Here is a 17,073-nt window from a genome sequence, read left to right on the forward strand (position 1 = left end):
AGTTATTTCCTTACTGTAAGGAAAATGGCCTTTTCAGTATACTAAAATGACTGTTTCGCAAATTGTACATTTTAAATATTGAAGTTATGTGGGTTTTACTTTACCTTTTCTGCCTCATCTGTGATTGACTATGTAACTTAAGCTGAAATAACCAGAAGACTGTTTTTTTGTTTGTCAGTTGTATTTGTTCACAAATTAACGTGAAGATACTGTGCAGAGTAATGATAATTCACTTTCTCTGAGAGAAGAATGGACTCTGGCAGTAAAAGGGCAAGGCTCATCACCAGAGAGGAACTGGATCTTTGAAGTAAGGCATCAGGAAGCAAAACTGTGACTCTCTGCAGAGCGTTCACTAGAGGGGAGTCTTACCCCGACTATAAACATGACTTTTAGAACTGTTTTACAGCTCTTGCTTGAGTCACAGGATACACGGATGACAAAAAGAACTTTCAAATAAGAATTTGTTTTTTCTACGTCCGTTACATATTTTTAACTGATTTCTTGACGTCTTGGTCAAAAGGAAAAGAAAATTCTGTCAACAGTAGCACTTAGAGTTCTTACATTTGTTGACTTTTCCGTTCCTTAGTATGTGGGCACACAATATGAAATAATGATTAATTTTCATATCCCTTATACATTTTCATTTTTTTCTTCTCAGTCCACGCAAGGCAAAATATAAATGGGAATTATTCATTGGTGTTCAAATCCGTGCTGCCTTTTCCACATCTCATTTCTGAATTCCAAGGACAGTTTTCTGCAACAGAGACTTTGACAAAACTGACAGAAGGTGCTGCAGTCGGGAGGTACTACTGTAACATTTTGATGGCTTCTTTGCCCCTGAGTGACAGACAACAGTTTTTTCCAAGTGGGTCAAGGTGAGTTTGGCATTTATTGGTGAGTAGGAGTACGCGGCAATATTAAACATGTATCTCACAGGGAAATTTGAATGGCATAAAAGGAACGTGACACGAGGGGAGAGACTCCGTTTTCTAGGAACTGTCATCGCCACCAAATTGCCATGGTAGGTAGGATTCTAATGCCCCGATGCCTTTTCTGTTTAGTAAAAATATATAGAGCACATGTTTTATTAATTTGAGGTCATTCTAGGTATACCATAAAGAAATATGAGAGAAAACTTATTTTTCTTAATGCTACTTTCTTTGTGCATGTTTTTGTTCTGTACTTTGGGATTTTTAAAAGTGCTCAACTTGGCTTAACACTGGTATCAGTAGGAGTAGCAATAGATCGACATAAAGGGCTTCAAAAAATCTTTTCTGTATGGTATAAAATTTCTTCTCAGCTGGGTCCCATACTGCGATTAGTGCCTTACAAGTGACTTTTGTCTCTCACTTATGGCCTGAGAGACTTCCTTTCATATAGGCTTAGTCAGTGTACTCTGTATGGGTCTCCTCCGCAGTAATGTGAAAGAAGAATGGGAGGTTGTGCTATTTTAAAAAAACGTTTTAATATGGAAGTATAATTGTGAAACCTCATAATTTAACAGTGCATTTGTAGGCAGTGAAATATTACTTCTGTTTTAAGAAATTAAATTTTAGTTGATGTAACTGTAAGTTATGGGCTAACTGTATACCCATATATCTGCTTTGAAAATATTCTATTTTTTTATTAGGTAAAGGGAAGTGCCCTCCTCCCCGTCATTTGGCAAAGCAAAAATATAATTATTATGTTAAAGGACAGGCGAGCAGATTCTTGTGCCAGAAGTGGCAAATTTATCTTGAGATTAATTTTTTGTAGAAAAGTTGATGCTCCCAGAAAACCATAAGCTAGCAGTCTTTGTTAAAACTCCTAGCTTGCTTTGAAAGTCCAAATATACAAAAGTAGCAGCTTAGAAGGCCCTTGGAGATCTTCCAACTTACCCGTCAAATAAGCCTTTTATTCCTCTTAAACCAGCTGTTAGGAAGCAAGGAGAAACATGATGTTTTATGATGCTGATTAAAGCAGTAATCTAGAGTCTGCTTTGATTCAGCACATAAAGATGCGCTGATGAAACAGCGATAAGCAGTCAAATGACTGCCTCAGGTTAACAAACCTGCAATCAGCTCTATTTTTTTTTCTTCACCTCTCTAGAGGCGTTTTTTTTCTTAGCCTTCTTGAACAAATATATTTTAGTCTCACCAGATGTTCAATCATTTTAGTCGAACCATTGCTAAATATTCGGTGACAACAGAGAAATTTCAATGCTGGAAGGCCTGGCCTTGAATTCTTAAAAACACCCATTTCAATACAAACTTGGTGTGTAAGACGTGATAAATCAGATGCTAATTACAATTACTTTAACATCTGTGAACTGCAGTGAAATCTTTAAAAGTAAGCTGATTGCATTTCACACAAGTGCGGTAATCTGTCCAAATATATGAAATCGCAGGCTCATGGCCACAGATGTTTTAATTTAGTATAATATTTAGAGATGTTTAGAGGTCTTCCTTTATGTAGATTTCACTGTTATGGCAGATTTTTCTTCTTGGTACTAATTTCTCAGTAAAAATGTTGTTGAATTAATATTCTCTAACAGTGTTTATGTTTTAATGAAATTACTATTTTTATTCCTCATTAATGGGGGAAAATACATATCAGTATAACAAACACAGCTTGCTATTATATTTTCTTTTAAAAGTCACCTGGGGAAAAATTTGAAACCTACTTTTCATTCTAGTTACTTTGCAACTGCTGCACTTTTGTATATACACGGGCATTAAGTATTAATAATGGTGACTTAGAAGAATTCAGCCTATTCATATCAGCTGAAGTACTTGATACTTTTTAACTTCTTGAGGAAGAACTCTTTTTGAATTGATGGCCAGACACTGCTGAGAAGGTGGTTAGCTGAAATGTGTTATTTCCAGCCAGTCAAAGACTTTGAGTGGTTTAGCTGACTCTGTCCAAGAACTTTTTGCCACTGATATTAGAAGAACACATTCCATAAATTTCAAATGATTGCCCAGTTTCTCTTCAGAAATAGCCCTCAACACAAATGCATAATACCGAACTTCTTTCAGAAGCAAAGTAGTTGGAGCAGTCAACGCTCTAGTTAAAGCCTGATTAAGAATCTGCTTTAGTAAGATGGGAAGAAAGTCTTATTTCTAGGCATCTGCCAGTGCAAAAGCACAATGCGTTATCAACTGTTGAGTTAGGCATAGACTTCCACCAACTCCTATTTTAAACTTAATGGGCTAGACTGTGCATTAGCAGGCTCAGTCATGTTTACCTTTCCTGCTTATCAAAGGGAAATTTGATTAAAATGTCCCTTTAATGTAGAACAGCTGTTATAATTTACTTTAAAATGTCAGGACTGAAGAGTGCTCTGATATCTAGGTACTGCATAAGGTTATTACATTAGCATGTGGTATTAGCTAAGGACATACTTACAATTTCTATGAAAGAAAATTAAGCAATAGAAGATCACAGTCTTTATAGACTGCCATAAAGTCATATTTAGTAGCCCAGAAACCTTACTGTCCCAGATAGGCACTGAAAGTTTGTAGAACAATGGAAAAAAAGAAAAATAGCTTTGAAGGCTGACTAACTAGATTTTGTAGAAGCTTTGCATAGTTTATTTATAGTTCTTTTGTTTCATCAATGTGTTTGACTTTTACATTGTGTCCAGAATTGACCAAAAAATGTCATTTATCTTTATAGTATTTTGACTTTATTCGGTATAGTATAAACTCAGATTTTACATGTTTTTGTAGACACTTTGGTTCTGCTTTATTTCAAAGGTTTTTCAGAACATAATAGTAAATTTAAACTAATAAAATAACTTCTAGAATGTCAAATCCTCAGATATAACTTAAATACCACTGTAAAATTGCCCCACACAGCCAAACTATTGCTGTGTTAAAAATCTCATTCTACTGGGATGATGAAAAAGGTCAAGAAAAAACCCTAATTCAGTCTACAGCTTTTGTGCCACATGAGGATCTGATCCAAAGCTTTTGAAAGTTAATTGAAAGATTCTCAGTATTATTTGGTTCAAAGCAAGTGTTAGAGAAGTTAACCGTGATGTGAATTTGTCAGAGACTATGAATTGATTTCTTTGTAGTTTGCTAAATATCTAATAATTTTAGTAATTTCTGACTTGCCTATATTTGAACATAGGCTGGGTACTTTCAGTCACTGGTGAAGTGATTTATTACCAGTAATTGATTATTGCAGACTTCTGTACCCTAGCAATATAGAAGATCAAGGCTAGGAAATGGATCATGCTAAAGCTTTAGGATGGCTTTCAGAATTCAGACCTTAGGGCTACTTTTTGTGTTATCTTTCTTCCTGGGAATTATAACATCTTCAAACACCTTCTACATCTTCAAACTGTTCTTGGACAGAAGTCTGAGAGCGATTGTCTGATCTGATCTTGGGGGTGATCTGTAGTCTAGGGTGGCTCCAAAGTCCACTACAGTAATGAAAATATATAGAAAATCTGATAGGGAAGCCATAGACAATCTTTTCATGCCGGTATCTTAATGTCAAATGGAAACAGTACAAAGCAAACAGGTTAGTCTTAGTAAAGACCACCCATTTGAACAGGCATTCATGCTACTAACTACTCATTCTTAACTTCAAAGCAAAACATCGTTTAAGGTGTGGCAGAGGTGGATGGGAATCTAAGAAATTTGCCATTTCTTTTACTGGGATTGAGTTGCTCTATAGCAATTTCTTCCTGTTTGTGCTCTCAGACAGGTCAACTCTGGACATGTGGGAAATGTCAGACTCCTCCTAGCATGGGAGATGGAGAGTCAAAGTAAAAGTAAAAAACAAAACAAAACAAAACAAACTCCCAGCAAAAACAGAAAGACTTTCTGGAACAACAGAACAAAACACAGATAGTGTGAATGTACCTGGAAGGGCAGGCAAAAGCAGGCTGGTCTAGTTTTTATGCGAGGCATGGCTTTCAGTAGCCAGCCTTTTCAAAATAAAAAGGCAAGGTCAGGTTATGCTTCAGTACCTGGGGCCTGCCTCAGGAGCACGAGGAAGTTGTCAGGCAACAAACCCAGCTGGTGCTGGAAGGATACCGCGTGGGATAGTCAGCTTCCGTGGAGTCTCCGTCATCTCTCAGACTTGTATGGTTTCTCCAGTAACACGCGTAGGATGGCTGATACTATAAATGAGTAAAGCCAGCTTGTTCTTGGCTGCATTCCTTTTTGTGAATCTTGTTACTCCGGTATGAATTCCGATAGCCCTTGTCCTCACAATAGTACAGACAGCTTCTGTTGATGAGTAGGTAAAAAAGTCTATCTCCTACTACCCACTACCATACTACTTACATGCATTAATATAGTACAGTATTATACAGCGTATAACATCTGTGTGTATATATATGTAGCTGTAGTACACAGATCAGAGTCATCACAGACCACCCCTGGCAGTCATCTTTTAAGACCATATTACCTATGCAGGATTAAAGGAGGACACTTGTGAGGCGGTTAGATTTCCAGGCAATAAGATCAATCAAAGCTATGTTGGTTCTATATTAACTTGTTAGTTTACATAACCATGTCTTTTTTTAACAGAAATGAAAGAATATACATTTTTGGACCCTGAAAAGGTATAGTACAGGCAAACACTGTGGTGTTAGGTTATGTTTTTTATTGGAAGACCAAAGTCTGAGAACGTGGTAGTGAGGATGGTTAGTGTGCTAGAAAGTAAAACTGCAGATTTCCTAAGAATTGGAGAAGAACTGTTTGCAGGAAAGTCAGCAATATATTTCTTGTTTTCAAGGATATTGGCACCAAAAGCAGTCCAGTGTAGGAAGTCAGATAAACACTTCATTGTTATTCAATTTAGACTGTCCTGGAAATTTTTATATAGATGGAACATGTTTTCCCTGCAATGATATAATTTAATATGAAATGCTTTGCGCAAATGACTTAAAATGCGCTCCTTTTTAATGTAGCCTATATGAAAGAGGGTTTAAAGGAAGAAAAAAAAGAGATTGATTGAGGCTGACTCTAAAACTTTTTTGGTATATGCATTCACTTGTCTTTAAAACCACTACATTTAATACAGGGTACACACACACAAGAATGTGTGCGTGCACACAACAAGCAGCACCTGCACCTCCTTGTGGGGTTGCAGGGATGTAAATGAGCGTATGGAGAGTGGCGTGGGTAGGCAGAAAGCTGCTAGAGCACCTACATTTGCTATGCAAGTGGTAGGTATAAAACTCCCGGAAGAGGGGCTGCGAGCTTGTACCTCCCATTTCCTGGGAGGAGTTATGTGCACAGGGCTCTGTGTGTGACTACAGCTTCTTGGAATTAGTTATAGATGGGTGTTTACCATCTGTACCGGTGGTGTATGTATGGTGGTTTGTCTGTTTTACTGCCAGCATTGATCCTGAATGTGTAGTTCACTGATTCCAGTTAATAAATCAATAAACTGCTCTGATCCTGATTTGACTTCTTCAAACCACATGAAGAAAGCAGTTTTTCGCCTGCGGCCCCAATGAATCTTTCACTTGATTTTGTAAACGTGCACAGAGCAATGCTTTTGTTTTTAAAAAGTGAAAAATTGCTTAACAAAAAATGTTTACGCTTCAGCTTTCGTAGCTAGGCAGTGTGTTTGAAAAGAAGCCAACAAGTTCTAAACATCATCAACTTTAATGCTGCGTCCTGTAAGCTTCATGAGCCCAAGGACAGCCTTCAGACAGTCTTTTCACATGTGGTACCCTGTGTGACTAAGAAAAATAGGAAAAGTCAGTCACTTGAACAGACCGTTCAGTATAGTCATTTGTTCAAAGCATCTAGAGCCCATTGCTTCAGCTATATTAAAGTGTGCAGTATGTGTTAAATTGCAGTGAGCAGTGATGGTCACACTAGGAATTAATGGTAACAGAAATAAATGAATTAAATTCTAAATGTTATGGGTCACTAAAATTGTCCCTCATATCAGGAGAGAGTTACCTAGCAGTCATAAATTTTAGATGTATTGAAAAAAGCTGAGAATAAGCATATGACAAAATACTTGAAGAGCGAACAGGTCCTTTTTTAATTGTTTTACTTTTCATTCTAGCAACTGCTGTAAAAGTGCAAAGAACAAAACCCTAACCAAGCTTGCAGAAAAGCTAAGCTGAAGAACTCATTAACAAACACAATGCTGAAGAAGCCTAAAGAGTATATTCTGTGTTGGACCAGATAGTTCTGCCGCTTCTAAAACTGTAGGCTATCAAGGATAACCAGAAGCATCCACAGAGAATCTATGCAATTCGTATATGCTGCCACAGAGTCCCTTTCATAATAATGATAGTGAGGACATAAAATCATTGCAAGGGGCATACTTGCATACAGTTGAAGCACCATGCTAGAAGGCTGGGGTTAGTGCACTTCAATTGTAAACAGAAGCAGAATATACTCCCCCATTGCAGATGCATTGGTTGCATGATCAGTGTTGGCCTCTGCCGCGCAGGACATGATGTAGTTCCTTCTAGTAGGTAGCCGGTGAAGAAACAAAGGATTGGTAGGTGTTACCTGGGGTTTAAATCTCAGGGTGTGAGGGGCAGAGATGGAAAAGTGAACAAACTGGGAGCCTGAAAAAAGATTATTGCAGTAAAATCATAAAGCCTGCTTATATCATACTTTCTGACTACATGGCTCCCTAGAAATTCAGTATATTTAGCAGCTGTGTTATTAGTGGCCAGGCCTGAGGCCACAAAACTGCTCCAGTCTGGAGTTGTGCGTTCCTTGTGCGTGACTTCTGGGAGAGGCATGTATTTTTTGGCTATCTTTCATCTATTTATAGTCCTCCCACCTGCACTGCTGTCAACATCTGAAGCTGCCTCTTGTCTGTGCTGCTCTGACTCTGGACTGTAATTAAAATAATCTTTTTTTTTTTTTTTTAAAGTGGTCTGCCAGGGCCAATTGTTTGTATATATAAAACAACCTCTAAGTGTTATAAATAAAATTTTCTTTAGCTTTTGTTGTTTTTTCTGTTGCAGTATTTTAAGAAGAGCTGTTCCTCTAAATGAATTTACCCTTTCTGATAATCCAGTTGATGAGGCAAATGTATAAAAATCCCACTAATGTAGGCTGGGACATGTCCTGAAGTAGCTTGCTTCTCCAGTCAGAAAATCCAAGAGCACTTAATAATCCTTCAGTCTTCTTGAGAAAATGTATAATGATATTATGTTTGCTCAGACAGATTTTAGTTAATCCTTTCAGAATATTGCATTAGACGTAGAGGCTATATTTACTCTTGTGTGTTTCCAGTTAGCAAAGGATAAAGTTGGAAAAAGGAATTTAGGTTAAATTGACTCCTAATAGGAAACTATTCTACTGAAACTCAAAAGTGAATCTCTGTGTGTGATAAAGGACTGTGTCACCTTGACTTCCAGTCATGTGGCTAAATTCTTCTTCAAGACATATTTAGGGAGGTACCGTTTTCACACTACTAGGATATCAGTTTGCTTTTCGCTCTTAGGAGTTCATTCTAATTCTACATACACAGAGGCAACTTTTAAAAGTGGACATAATGAAATGATTGTATTTTCTAGGTTTTTTTAGAACCTTGTGTTTTCAGTTGTGTGAAATTAAAAAAAAAGTTTTGCTTTTCTAATGGATGAGTGAATGAGAGCTTCATACAGTCTCTTAGCTGAAAGTAGTTGGTAGCTAGTATCTGCTACAGGGTGAAGGAGTAGTATCATAAGTGCTTGCCTTTTTTTGTTTATTTAACCTTTCCCTTTTTTCTTTTTTGACTTCCCTAGCTATCATCTTCTGGCTAGTAACAGAGACAGGACACTGGGCTAGATGGTCTCTTCTTCTGACTCAACGCGAGTATTTCTTTCATGCTGATATGCCTTACCAAGAGATGAATCAGCCCTATCTGCATCATTCCTGGTAATCTTTGTCAAAATTGTTTTCTTCTACTGTTTTTGTAGCAGTGAACTTTGCCTGGATACACTTAGGGGAGCATCTACTTTGTTCTTGTCTTTATATTGTTAATTCATCAATTAACGAAGAGTACACAGTGATGTGCTAACAACCACAAATTTTGCCTGTCTCTGTGTTAAGGCCCTCTGTAATGTTTGCATTCCCTATTCTTTGCTGCTTTGTGAGCTGGAAAGAAAAATGCACAAATAAGCATCTAGTGAAAGAGATTCATTCTGGTTAGACTAAACTTGATGAAAATCTGCTTGGCAAAATTCAGTATTGCAGGGAATCAGTATGAAAAATAGTAATCTCTTGTTAGCATATTGTTATCAAGAAATCTTATTTTAAACAATAAAAGTCTTTTAGTCTTTTAGAAAAAAAAGGAAGTGAAAGTGAAGGGCTATGTCTGAACTGACTCCATGTTTGTTTCAGCATCATAGACTCTGTTATGCCTTTGAGGATTGAATTATTATTGGCAGTAAAGTTGTTATGCTGCAGTAAAATAATGCTTTAGAGGGTCCTCAGTTCATCCAATTTCTTGACTCTGCACTTAGATCTGGGACCAATTTCAAGGAACCATTTCCAGTGTTTACTTTCTGGAATATCTGCTTCTCTTGTATCCTTCCTACACCTTTTAGGTGAACAACTCATAATATACATAGGGATAGTCACTTTCTGGTCCTTCCGCAAATTTCTTGTGAATCCAGACTGTTCATCACTTCAGCAGTGGTCCTCATTTGTGTAATTTTCCTGGCCTGCAGTTTGTCTTTATAAGAAGTAAACATTAAATACATGAAAGTCAAGCAAACATTCTTTGCTATAAATGTTGGAAAATAAGGAGTGGAAGGGAAAGATTGGGGGAGACTGGATGTGTCTTCCTGTCTGTGGAGTTTTTAATAAAAATAAAAATTCTTGGGAAATTTTAAGTTAACATCAAGATTTGAGAAGTCTTTGCATGTGGGGGTGTGTTTTTTTTTTTTTTTTTTTGAGGGAAGTATATGTATTCTAATGAAAATGTGAATCAAGGATCTTTGAGTACAATACTTCATCACTGGTGTTTTTGTTAACTACCTTACAGAATTTATTGAATCAGTAGGCTTTTGTTATATTTTGATTTTTGCTTTTTAGTCAGAGGACTATATTAACATAAAATCTGTTTGGAAAGCCTCCTGGCACAGTGTTTCTCTGAATGAAACTGATAATGGAAATTGATCATGGAAAAATGTTGATGTGAGTAATAGGCTTTAAAACAATACAAGGAAATTTCAAACACAATTTTTTTTTGCTCATGTTTTTCTTAGGATGGTATCATATACAAAAGGAAATAGTACATTATTGAAGTCTATTGCATGTCTAACTCAACCCAACAGCACAATTTACCTTGTAAAATTATGTCTTATACAAATAAGCAGTATTTTCCCACAAGGGGAATATTTACTTCTACTTGAAATATGAAGTAATAAGTCCAATACAAGTAGGAAGGCATAATATATTGTAGAGCTATTTTGTGTACCAATAGAATTTCCAATAAGCTTAGCTTTTGCATTCAGAAACTCTGCTGTAAATAATTTACAATTGTAATGGATATTACAAGTTTTATCTTGGAGAGAAGGGGAAAAAATTATGGCTGTGACTCATAATTAGCACTGGATTTGATGTATGATTTTTTTTTAAGGTATGTGTGTGAATTGTCAAATAGAAGGTAAGAACTGTTGAAGTTTAATTGCAGTCTCAGCAGTGTGAGACTTGCTTTTAGTGGATAGATGCTTGGAGAATACAGGAAGAGTGTGATTCTGTTTACACTTATTATGAAAAGGTCTAACTCTGAAGTAAAAATGTCTATAGCAGATTTTTTACAAAAACAGGATGAGCTGATCTTTCCTTCCTATTCCTCTTGTGGCTTTTCAGCAGCTGGTGACCAGCTAGAAGGAATAGAGCTAGAGATGAGGCTTCTGTATTTAACAGCAAAAATAAGATGCTGTTTTGACTATTCAGGGGTTGATTTTATTTCATGTCCTTTAAAATATGTCAAAGAATAAACAGATTGTGGATTAAATCTGTCTTAATGAAACGATTTGATTTCTCCAAAATAAAACTCCTTATTATTGTAGTGTTCCTTTTTTTGCACAAGCTGATATCTCAGATCCATTTTTTTCTTGACTTGATTAGAATTGCATAAAGAGTTCTCAATAAGCTTTTAACAATACATGAATGTATTAAAATATCTGAAAAGTAGACCTGCTGCTTCCTAACATTTCTTGGAAATGCCTTAGCTGAGGAATCCTAGGACAACATTTGTTAACTCCTGTGACACTGTTGGGTCGTGGCTGGCCGCTGGTTAATTTGTGTAGCGGCCCACAGAGCAACTTTCCCTCTTCAGAGGTGTCCAACTGATTGTTAAAAAAAAACATTTTCCTGATTTCATTAACAACTTTGTCAAGGTTTGACTTACGGCAATTCTGATTTTTCATCATTATGGCAATAGAAGAGTGTCAATCCTATTTTGCTATTAAGAATAATAATCACATCTCTGCTTGTGCCAGATTTTACTTCTACACAGTACTATGGTAGCGTCATAAAAATATCTATAAAAACAGCTTGATATCTGTCTTTCTGTTTAGCTTTTCTAAATTATGCTGAAGTGTTAGAATGTGTCTCAAATCACTTCAGACTTTTTGTGGGCATAGGGGAAGCTATCCTATTTCCTTTCCCTAGGCAGGAACCTAAGCTGACTGATCACTATAGTAAATAACGATTTACTATACTAACTCTGGTAAAGGCAACGAATAAAATTAGATTCGGGAACGTTGGGGCCTACCATACCTATCATTACTTACATAAGCAAAGTATCCTCTAAGGAACATTTGCCTGAGTTCCTAAGTGTTTGTTTATTTAATGAAGTAAAGCGATTTGCAGTATCTCCCTCTTCCTCTCCCACTCTCTCTTTCTGTTTTAACCTCTTTAGATGTAGCAAAAAACTAGCAAAACCTGCTTTGCTGAATTGTAAACTATAGACCAAGCAAAGCATATCTGGGACAAGCAGATAGATGAAGGGTACTGAGAGATGGGTGTTTTATCTCCCAGTCGTGTGGTACTGCTGTTATGGGGAAATTAAATTTGTACAGATGCATGTGTGGATAAGCTAAGAGTAGGGACCTTGTTGGTGTTTCTGTGGTAGTCTGCCAAGGTTGGAAATGACTATGTTGAAAGGAGAACCTCGCATATATTTTCCGTGAAGAAGTAACAGGTAGCAAAACTAGTGAGAGGGGCTTGCACAGTAACATTGTTCGCTGGAGTCGTCTTTGAAGATCTTACTATGAAGGAAGCAACGTGATATGTGGAGCGTTTCAAGCTCAGAGGAATCTGAGAGCTGTATGAGCAGCTGAACCATAGCTAGCCATGCCTTTTAACTTTAGTTCAAGTAGCATGCTGTCCATATTTTTATAAAATGCGTTTGCATTTCCAGAACTCTATCTCACTGACCCTTTTCATCGTTTACTGCTGTTTCCATACCCTTTTTGTTGTCAAAATGATTATAGCCTCTTTCATGGGTATTTCTTTGCATTTATTTGAGGAAAACATTACGACTGTTTTCTTTAAGTGTGTGTGAAACACAGCTATTTCTCTAACAATTCAATGCCCTTCCTTTGAAGGGAAATCCAGAGGGGAAAATAGTGACTTTGGCAGAAAGTCTTGAAGTTTCATGTCTGTTTTGCTGTGACTTCACTAACAATCTCTCCTTTTTTAACCTTATAACTGGAAGAGAAGGAACCACCTTGCAAAAGATGGCAGAGAGAAATTGATGACTTTAACTCCCTGCTAATATCTTTGTGAATGAAAGAGCTCCTCTGAAGACAGAGTGCAGCAGCAAGTCTAATCAGACGACAGATTCTGCGGTAGTTGGGGCACTTTTTAATGACTTGGATCCTTGAGGGGTCATGACTCCACAGTTGGAAAAAAAGTAGCATTTATGAAGGGACGTGAGTTCTCCTGGCTTAAAAGTCATCTTCTATTCCTGGATGACTGCTCTGTAATTGAGTTAAAAGAGCAACTGTGTTGGTTCAATAGAAACATTTTTATAGAGAGTAGTACCATTAATTCCTCAGAGGAACAAATATTCTGCTAGCAGAACAATGTTCCATAGTACTGTCTTCCCAAATCAAGAATTGGGAACCAATTATGGAAGGAAAAAAAGGTGTAAGGAAGTGACTAACAGCTCAGTGAGCTGCAGTTTCATATACCAGAGTTATGAACATATTGACTTTGCCAGGTTCAGATAAAAAACAGGTCTAGAGTCTACACTTTATGGCTAGCCTCTCATGGTGGCTCTCTCCATCTATCAGAGGTGTTCATGATGCGCTGATTTAAAGTGAAATTTTCCTTTCTTCCTAGATCAAGCTTCAACACACTATTATCTCACACTAAGCACTTCTGTGGAAGTTTAGGACTTACCTTTTAATCCTGCTATTTGCTTTGCTACTCTCTCTGCCTCACAAGCTTTGCTCTTAAAAACTGACAACAGTAAGAACAGAGACTTCACTAACAGTAAAATAAAGTTCTAGATAATTAAGTAACAGTTTTACCAGAGTTTATATGTGTTGTTTCAGTCATAACTGATTTAGAGAATGTAATGACTGACTATGAGGGACCCAGGCTCTTAAACTTGTTACCTATTAGTGAAATGCCAAAAATTGTGGTTAGTTATGCACATTTCAGTACTTCCTATTTTCTTCCCTTTTCTGGGTTTGTGTTCAGTATCTCTATGATAGACGCCCTTCTGTTGGATACCAACAGCGGGAAATGACATCTTAGCCATGTCCTATCTCTGCAGACAACTCCAGAAGCTCCCTGCTGAAAGGTGCAAATATTTGATGATCAAACACTGATGACCTGACTGGCCCCAGGTGTCCAACTAGAAACCGGAATGTGAACTCATTGTAATACTGGTGACCACCACTCTGTTCCTTATGAGCGTACCTGGCTTTTGGATAGCACTCTGTTTTTTCTTTCTGTAGAAGGAAGCAGCCAGGGTATTAGTGCTGTGGGAGGATTACATAAACCATAGGGAGATTGGTCCAGCCCATTTGTAACTGGCTCTTCATAGTGCTGCTTTCCCCCCCCCCCCCACCCCGTTTTTATAGCTTAAATTACCAATTATTTTATAGATTGGAATCTGTCTGCTGTTCCTGAATAAAACTCCTATTCAATTCAGTTGGAGGTTTGACTACCAAAAGTTGAAGTAATGACAGGAAAAATTAATCTTAAATGCTTTTGAAAACACTGTCTCTCTTTTCAGATATGACTGTAATACACTTCAGAGAGTATAGTTTTCCTTTATGAAGTATGCATAATTTGTATTAGCCATTGTTTGTTGGGACTGTGGTTAGTACTCAAGTGGTAACTGAATAATTTAAAATTGCGGATGTGAGTCATTAACTTTCTACTCTTTTATCAGATGCTGACCTGTACTGAACCTGTCTGCAAGGTGCTTGAAAACCCAATACCGAAGCTTTGGTTAGCGCTCCGAACTGTTCTGTAACCAATTTCTCTTCACTTCTGTGATAAACATAAGTGTATTGGGAAAATACAATACAATTCTTCTAGGATTTCTAGACCCTCTTATTAAAAGCTTGGTCACAGCATGACACAGGGAAGAGATTGATCATTCTTTTTTAAGTGTTTAAAAACATTAACTGTAGTTTTGGGAGAAAAAAGAAAATCTGTTTTCTCTTGTTTCTGCCAGGAGGTACTGGTATTTATCGCAGTAAGAGGGGGCACCAGGTATTTGTGAACTCCTTACAGGACTGTACTACCATCTAGAGAAATGGTCTCGGCAGGTTGGTAACTGAAAAAATAAAATTGTGTGTCTGTTTATGGTAAACAGGAAAGCAGTTTTTCCATGGAAAACACTATATCTTGAGGGGGACAGAACATCTTTTTCAACTGCAAGCTGGTTTTGGTTTATGTATTTGTTTTTTTCTTGATAATGAAACATGCTCTAGAGGCCTGCAATAAGGCTTAGTTGTTGTAAATACCACTTAAGTGAAGTTTTGGAAGTTCCTACTCCATACTTTGTGCAAGAATATACCTGAAAGCGCGTTCACTAGGGAGAACAGCTGCATTGTTGGCCCAAGTGGGCACAAGTGTCTGCTGTGCTGGTTATCTGTATTTGCCTCTTTTAATATTCAACCTTTGTCTCAAAAGCAGCGAGCAATCAGGCAAAGTCCTGTAGCACTCAGTGAATCTCATCTGTCTAAGGGCAATCGTCCTGTGAGATATTATTCACCCATTATAAACTGTCAAATGGTGACACTGAGGTAAAGCCAGACTAAAAATCTTTTTAAGCAATAAATGTAGGCTACTGTATATTTTTATGTATTTCACCAAAGTAAGCACCTCTTTGGCCTCATTAACACGCATTACTAGTCTGTTATTAGTGTGGCAGGCATTGATTACAGGTAAGAGCATGTGCTTCGAGATGAATTTAGGAGTTACAGGTCTCCTATGACTTCAGAAAAATAACTTTACTCTTGATAGTGTTGTAATAATGATGCTTAGCAACCAAGGTGAATTATAATACTACAGATACGACTGCTGATGTGTTTGCTGAGCTCAGTCAGTGTACAGAACAGCCAGTCTGTCAGACCATATCTACTGGGGTCTCCTGGCTGACACACTTAGGAGTTGGAGAGGCGCAGAGCCCTAAATTGTTAGTCCTTGTCATGTACCATGAAAGGAGCACTCTGGGGATGAGAACAGCTCTGAACATAATGCTAATTCATGGTCACGTTGCTTGTTGTGGAAGCCTGACAAGATGGATATGAAAGTCAAATAGAACTACGATACTGAAATTTCCCAAGATCATTATTCTGTGATGTCTTGGAGACTGCTTAATACTGTTACTCTGCATTATGACAGCAATTTTACAAAACTGCAAGGCAAAGAACAGATTATGTTTTCCTGTGTGACTTTTTATAAATAAGATTCTGAATACATTTAAGCTCCATAGCTCAGTGTTTTATTCTTGCACCCAGTTAGAGTAGTGATCGCATATGAAATAGCGGAAAAGGCTGTTAAAAATAATGCATGGTGTTTTATCTTCTGAGGCATGATTAATGGGCAAAAAGGTTTCTGTCCTGTTATGTTCCTTTTCAAAACCATGTGTCACGTGGAAATTATTTTAAGAATTTGCAGTCTACAAAATGGTGGGTTCTATATATTATATACCTATATTTAATTTACTTTATAGGTATATGTACATATAAAATATAGATATATATGTATAAAACATATATATGATACTACCTTTATGTCACAATTAATCTATATTTAACCACCAGATTTTGTAGATGCTGTTTAACCATTCTGTTAAAAGGTTGCCATCTGTAAATCTGTACAGGACTTTTTCATAAAGGTGTCTAATCGTGGAGCAGAAATAAGATTGTATTAGCATTTGTATCGCTGATTTTCTTAGTCTTATGACTCACTATGTTGGTTGTCAGCATCTAGCACGCAACTTCTGACACAGTCTCAGATCTGGCCTCATTAACCTCCTTGGCCCATTCAACCTGATTCTAAATGGGAAAAGTGACTTCCTCTGTCAGGCTTTTGGCTCATATTGAGAACTTGCATGCATACTGGGGCACAAGGCCTATGTTATTGGTCATACATTATGTGTTTTTGGTATATAGGTAAGTATGCAGTGGAAAAAAAATACTAGAAGAAAAAGTAGAAAAGCATGCCATTTGCCATCTCATTTTGTGAGATGTGAATAATGTGCAAAGTAATCTAGATGTACATGAGCCAGTTATTCAGATAGGTCACTGAGAGGCCCTCAGGCAATAGCAGTTGAAGAGTACTGCAGAACTCTGCAGTTTTTAGTAGTTGAAGTTTTGGATCATATTTACTTTTTTGTTTTATTTTAAGTTCACGTCTTCCCTTCTTGGAAAGCAAATACTTAGCCAAGTTATTGCTTTTAAGGCCATGATTACAGAAGAGTTTGAAGTTCCAGGGTGATTCTCAGATCTGAAACGTAAGTAGCTTTTGTTAAAGATGTTTGGGAAGACTTTTGGGAGTACTGTCCTAGTTGTGACCTTCCGTGCATGAGAGATCTCAGTTTGGTTCGATAACTGGGGTTACTTCCTGATATTGATACTTCTGAAATGTCAGAATCTACCAGTCATAGAAGCTTGTT

The 17,073-nt window shown here is 37.2% G+C and overlaps 1 long non-coding RNA gene across 1 annotated transcript in view; it reads left to right on the plus strand.

Annotated features, from left to right (window-relative positions):
* LOC104145398 (uncharacterized) overlaps positions 1–17,073 on the plus strand; it is a 55,679-nt gene that overhangs the window by 23,966 nt on the left and 14,640 nt on the right. Inside the window, exons 2-3 of the long non-coding RNA XR_694316.2 lie at positions 659–875; positions 8,714–8,846. This is a non-coding gene — a long non-coding RNA (uncharacterized lncRNA). The remainder of the gene's footprint in view (positions 1–658; positions 876–8,713; positions 8,847–17,073) is intronic.

The sequence above is a fragment of the Struthio camelus genome, chromosome 6 (assembly GCF_040807025.1).
Source record: "Struthio camelus isolate bStrCam1 chromosome 6, bStrCam1.hap1, whole genome shotgun sequence".
Classification (NCBI taxonomy): domain Eukaryota; kingdom Metazoa; phylum Chordata; class Aves; order Struthioniformes; family Struthionidae; genus Struthio; species Struthio camelus.